We start from the raw sequence: 6,066 nt of genomic DNA, 5'->3' as shown, positions 1-6,066 counted from the left end.
GACTACATACACAAATCAACCAAACATGTAAGACTTACAGATTGTAAATGTACAACAACAGTAACCTTTTAGCCTGTGATGACAGCATGCCTGATTGAATTTTATGCATTCTCGGTTTCTGGAAGAGGTGTTTGTGGTGGGCAATGGTCAGCAGCCAGGGAGATCTCTCACAGATCCAGCAGCAAGCTGTGTGTGTGTGTAGACATGGAGTGCTACTTAGTGCCCTGAACATGTATAGGGGTGAGATATTTGCATACCTCTTGTTCTTGCAACAAAGGCTGGCCAACAGACAGGTCACTTTTTTTTTTGTTTTTTGGATGGATGTAACATGCAAGTACTGGCCAAATCTTGAAAAAGTAATGAAAAGCTGTCCTGAGCTCCAACACCTGCTTCAAATGAAACCATTTCTCTCGGTTTTCCATGCCAAAGCCCATTACTTTAAATGTAAGGTGAGGAACATTGACTAGACATGGAATAACCTTGCTGAAACATAACTGCCTGAACATTTTGACTCAGTTTATATTCTTTGTGTGTGCATGCTTTTATTTAGGCTAAGTGGAGTGGAGCATATTAAGATGGTGCTGGATTGACTCTAGGGGAAGAAGTTGAGCAGTGCAATGCATTTCTCTCAAGGATTGCTTGTCAAAAGCTGGTGAGAAGACCAAAGATTGCTTTCCTTAAAGTATAAGTAACTATGATAAAGGAAAACTCTGCTATTGTTGGCTTCTTTCTGTTTGCAGGCTGGACAGACATGCTGACTCTTTTGGCCATGTGCTAGAATTAGCAAAAACTGGACAACTTGGCCACCTCACTAACCCATTGATATCAGAAAGTAGTGAAAACATTTGATGTTTGTTAATGCTGAATTTTTTATGTATTTTTTATGAATTTTTTATGTATTTGAAATTGGCAATGCAGGCCACAAGAACAGCATCAGAATCTGGAGTTCTCAAAAATTTAGCTTTCGGTGACTGACGGTCAACTTGATGACTGGGTCCATGTTAAGGAGTGGGCAAGAAGGGGGCTATTACAGATACAAAATTAGAGGAAGTTCCAAAAGTACTTCTATGTTAACTGCATTCGTCTTATTTATCATCATCAGCAACATCTAGCACATCTGATCCGGACTACTTGGCAGGAAGAATTGAAGTTCTGGCTGCAAGCATCAAAAGGCGATCTCAGCATCTTTATAAAGTCACAGACGGAAACAAAGCTCGCCGCAAAATTGTAAAGGCCATATAAGTTTGTTTGCTCAGAAGTCACAAAGAGACATCTTACATTTGTTCTTATGCATTAATGTTTCCAAACTGGCAGTGCTTTATCTGGTTGATTTTTTTTCTTTTTTGAAATATTTTAGAGGTTTGGACCCTTTGTACTTTCTAAAAGTGCTTTTTAGAGCTGTGATTACTTGTGCATGCATGTCATTGAGTTTATGTTTCTTTTTCACTTATATTTCTGCACATCTAGTGTATTTTCCAGGAAATAGTAAGAGTAATTTTAGTGAAGTTAATAGTTTCTTTTACTTACTTCAAGTGGAGTAATTACACTTGTGCTTATGTTGAGCAGTTAAAAATGGCTACAACACTACATTAAGCAGTCCCAGTGATTCTGTAATAACTAACATAACCAAGACGCCCTTTTGGATGTTCTACCTTTCTTTTTCTTTTTTTTTTTTATTAACGTGCAGCTCTGTCTTATTTCTTAATCCAAAGACTAGTTCTCAGTACAACGCTCTAAGAACTGTTGTAAACGGCATCATGGAGGAGAGTTGTTGTGATAATGCTGAAGGGTGTGTCAGAAAGAGATAAGAGCTTCTTAAAGAGACAGAAAGCCAATTTCAAGGCATCAGATGTTGGCTATGATGTTGTCATTTTCATAACAACTGAAGGTAACATCAAAAGATTTTAATTTTTCAGAATGTCCTAGTCAAATTCCTGACTTAAATCCAATTGAGAATCAGTGGAAAGACTCAGTAACTGAAGTTTTTCATCCAGTTGCACTGAAATGAAGTTGGCTGTTTTTCACAACAAATGTAAAAAGCAAAAATAAAAAGTATTTATTATGATCCACACACACTCTTACACACTCCACTTCCATCTCTACAGCAGGCAGCAGCATCCACTAGGGGTACACAGCTAGGGCTGCCACCTAGTGATCAGTTAGGATAGGCTCAGCACTGACCTGAGCTCATGTTTTGAGGAGATGTATTGATGTCATCAGCTGAAGCCTGCATAGCGCTTGAGGTAAAGTGAATGTGTGATGTTGTTAGCCTCCAGTTATCCATGGAGATGAGCTGTGACTCGTCTGGCTGCTGGTTCAGCTGGTCATGCGCAGAACAAGGCCGAGGCAGAGAGAGCAAGCCAAGGCACAAGCTTCCATTTCTTCTTCCTTTTTAAGACTTTGCTCAAACTGATCATGTTACAAAAAACACAGCTTATTATGACATAAGCCTGGTTATGTAACAAAGTTATTACTGCCTGTGTTACAAAGCCTTCTGCATGCAGCTGACAATAGACAGGATTCTAGATCGTGGATAATTTCCTTGTTTTTCCCCCAGACCTTTCATCAGCACTTGCACATGTTTAGTGCTACAAATAAATGTAATCACATCCCATTTTGTAGCTGTCTGTGTCCCTGGGATTATTCAGCTATCAGCAGCATGCAGAGCAGCAGCACTGCAGGCCTGTTAGAATGCAGCAGGCCTGCATGTCTGATGACTGCACAGAGAATGAACCGCTGCTGCTTTGTGCCCAGAAATCTAGAGTTACACAACTGCTATAAAACAACACATCGCTGGCTTTTTGAGTTAGCTGGTTATGGAAGCTGCAGGGTTAGTGATAGTGCTATGGAAAAGCAACCAGCAGCGTTTCTCAGCTCTGCCCATTTAAATGGATGTTTTCTGTGGTTTCTGTGATAGACAGAAAGATTCTGGTTTATTTAAAAAGTTGAAAGTTGTTTATGAGTATTTTCTTCTTCCTGCAATATCAGAGTGTGTTGAGTTTTGCTACATTTCTAACTTCAAGGACTTTCTATAAGCTGGCTACTTCTCACACTGCAGTTCATTCCTCTTTTATTGTCTTTGGGATAAACTATTTTCTGCCTGTTTTTCCCCAGTCTTTAATTTTTTCACTTGGACCAGTAAAAATGTTTTGTAGTAAATTTAGAAGTATAATTTGTCTAACCATATGTATGTGATGTGTGTAACACTTCATTCATCACATGCTTTTTGTTACGGTCCCACCAGTAAGGCACAAGGACAAAGGCATATAAAAATAATATTTTCTATTTATTTTTTCAAAAAAAAAATATTAACAAAAGGTTTTCAACAATAAATCTAAAAAATATAGCAAAACAGGCCCAAAAGAAATCAGCTAAGGCAAACATAACTCAGCATAACAAACCAAAAACTGACCTCACACAATGAATTACACAGGGGAATTTATACACACAGGCTAGTCTACACAAACGAGGAGGGGTGGGAGAAGAGACAAAGACAAATAATGCATAAACATAACAGATTTAAACTAAAACATTTTGACTTTAACACAACTATGAAAACAAAATAGCCTAATACCAAAAAGGTTTTAGCAATTATGCTCTCTATTAGAGAGAGGCAGATTCTTTATCAAGTCTCCTGCTTCCATTAGCCTGATGGATTGTTCCACTTCCTGGTTTGCCTTTCAACCAATCATCTTCTGCCAGCCAGTCCTTCAAACTCAGCAAAACAAAAATAGTTAATGATCTTAAATAAACATAAGGTGTTTACTAAATCTGTGCACCCAAATTAGTAAGCAACCTAATGCAATAACTACCACCAAAAAAAAGTAAAATTCTAAATATATTATATAAAAACATTTAAATAAATACTAACACTTGGGAAAAGATGGAGGAACCTCCACACTTTTCATTTGCGATGAGTGTATTAGGTCTGGTCATGTGACACTTGAGGTTAGCTGAACTAAAACAAACAAATTATGAGACTTTTGAAGACTACATTGAATTAATCAGTTTTGGTTTTATAGACAGAGAGGAGCGGAAAAAGCAAATGATGTGGATTAGCATAGCTGCTAACAACTATAATAATAGTTATTAGCAAGCGAGGGAGTCATCCACTACATGTTACTGATACATGCTAAAAGCCCAGATACTGCGCTGTTAGCATGTTAGCACGTCATGATAGCCATGAGGCTGTCAAACAGCAACAGTCTTCAGTCAGAGGCTTCTTCTGACACATTGATCCTTCCTGCCCATGACATCTTCATCAACATCAACTACTTAAAGTACTTGGATGATGAGTTATGACAATATTTAATTTATTCCTTTATGAATAAATTAAGTTTTTTTAATTGTTTTTTTTTTAACTGAACTGAACTGTTAAACTACAGTACAGTGCAGAATGTGTGATGCTGTGGGCCTGTCTCTGTTTCAATTCCTGGATCCTCGTTAGAGTCAGTTTCATCATAGGACAGAAGGAAAGAAGGAAGAAATGTAACAATTTCAGAGAACATTTTTAGCTACTTGTTGCTATAATTCAGAATGATTTAATAAAAGATTTCTTTAAGTAAAGATTTTAGTGACGTACTTCTCAAAATGAGAAACTTCCTTTAACACTGTTCCCATGACAGCAGGGGAACAAAAAGCCTGCTGTGACATAAATTATAGACAGAAAAACCATCCAAAATAAAAAACAAAAAAAAAAAACAGATAAAAATTCCGGAAAAGATTAACGAAGACTCCCACGCCAAAAGCTCTAAATAAGAAGCTCTAAATAAATCAAATACATATTTCTATTATCTGGGGGTTGAAAGCAAACGAGGCAGCTGTGGGTTCCAGATGAGTTCTCCAGATGATCTAACCACCAAGCCGGAGGAGCTGTTGCTTTAAGATACCCCAGAGTGGCAGAACTATGAAGTTCCCACATATTTATCCTGATTTACATCAACTAATCTGCATCATGTAAAACTCTCAAGAATCCACTTCAGATTTAGAGTAAGGTCAGGACTTTAGCTCAGTGGGTTGAAGTTTTTCAGCACAATGCAGCTGATTCATCACCCAGTTATTTTTAATGAACAGAAGGGAAGACTCAGCAGGTGGAGGACACTTGGACTGAGGACGGATCCTGCTCCAGGATGGATGTAGATGTTGGCAGACAGCTACGGCGCTGCAGCTGCAAGTAGAGAATGTGAGAGGAAAGCTGGCCTTCCAGAACCCCCGACTAAGATGAGAGAACAGAAGAGTTCTGGAAGAACATTTTGTTACAGAACGCTTTCATTACAGCGGGGGTCTTGACCTAAAACTATTCCTCAGAGCAGCTGTTGGCTGTGAAATGCTGATGTCTCAGCAAAAAGGATGCTGTTATGTCTGAATGCTGAGAGAGAGAGACAATGTGCCGTCAACGTGTTTGGAAAGTCCTCAAAAGTCAGATAGCACCGCGTTACATACCTACCGCGCCCAATTCTGATGAAATGGAAAACAGCTTGGTGATGTTCAACTGCACATGCCTACCCAGAGTTCTGCAGCTAGAACTCCTTCACAGAAATAAGTAGAGTCAGTCCTGGAATTTCACAAATCAGAATGAAACGGATCAACTGTAGCTCAGCAAGGCCTGAAAGCTACAGTAAGACAGAAGCTAAAAATAATTCAAAGACAGTGAATAGTTGATTCCTACAGTTTCCATGTCTTGTAAACAGGATGTACGTGCTGCTGGTCAAATGCACAGACTGAGGTCTAAGTCCATCATTCTACAGTGAAAGATATTTGATATGAATGGAAAACACATGTGAAAGTTTGCAACCTTCCCAGGAGCCGATGTCCCAACTTGTTCACCCAGAAGTCTGCACTGCTCTGAGAACTGACCCTGAGACCCCAGAGCTCTGTCAGGCTCTACAGGCCTCACTGGGCATGTTAATATGAATGCTCAGGAGAGAGGAATAGCAATAATAATAATAAAAAAAATCTCAACAAGCATGGTTTGTTTTAAAGGTCTGAAAATGGCAGCATAGTTCTCAGAACACAGATGAAACACAAAGTAGAGAAGGTCAACCTTAATTAGTGATGTGCATAGAG

The 6,066-nt window shown here is 38.7% G+C and overlaps 2 long non-coding RNA genes across 2 annotated transcripts in view; both read left to right on the top strand.

The window, feature by feature from the left end:
* LOC106950991 (uncharacterized) overlaps positions 1–5,247 on the top strand; it is a 9,206-nt gene extending 3,959 nt beyond the window's left edge. The window contains exon 4 of the long non-coding RNA XR_001425725.1: positions 5,236–5,247. This is a non-coding gene — a long non-coding RNA (uncharacterized LOC106950991). The remainder of the gene's footprint in view (positions 1–5,235) is intronic.
* Positions 179–854, top strand: LOC106950990 (uncharacterized). Its single transcript, XR_001425724.1, has 3 exons — positions 179–449; positions 551–652; positions 741–854. It is a non-coding gene; the product is annotated as an uncharacterized LOC106950990 (long non-coding RNA).
* Positions 5,248–6,066: the final 819 nt, after the last annotated feature.

The sequence above is a fragment of the Poecilia latipinna genome, unplaced genomic scaffold (genome assembly GCF_001443285.1).
Source record: "Poecilia latipinna isolate Pla-1442-1.1 unplaced genomic scaffold, P_latipinna-1.0 Scaffold433, whole genome shotgun sequence".
In the NCBI taxonomy this organism is placed as follows: Eukaryota; Metazoa; Chordata; class Actinopteri; order Cyprinodontiformes; family Poeciliidae; genus Poecilia; species Poecilia latipinna.
Note: the sequence above shows the minus strand (reverse complement) of the source record. Positions and strands in the feature narration are given on the sequence as shown.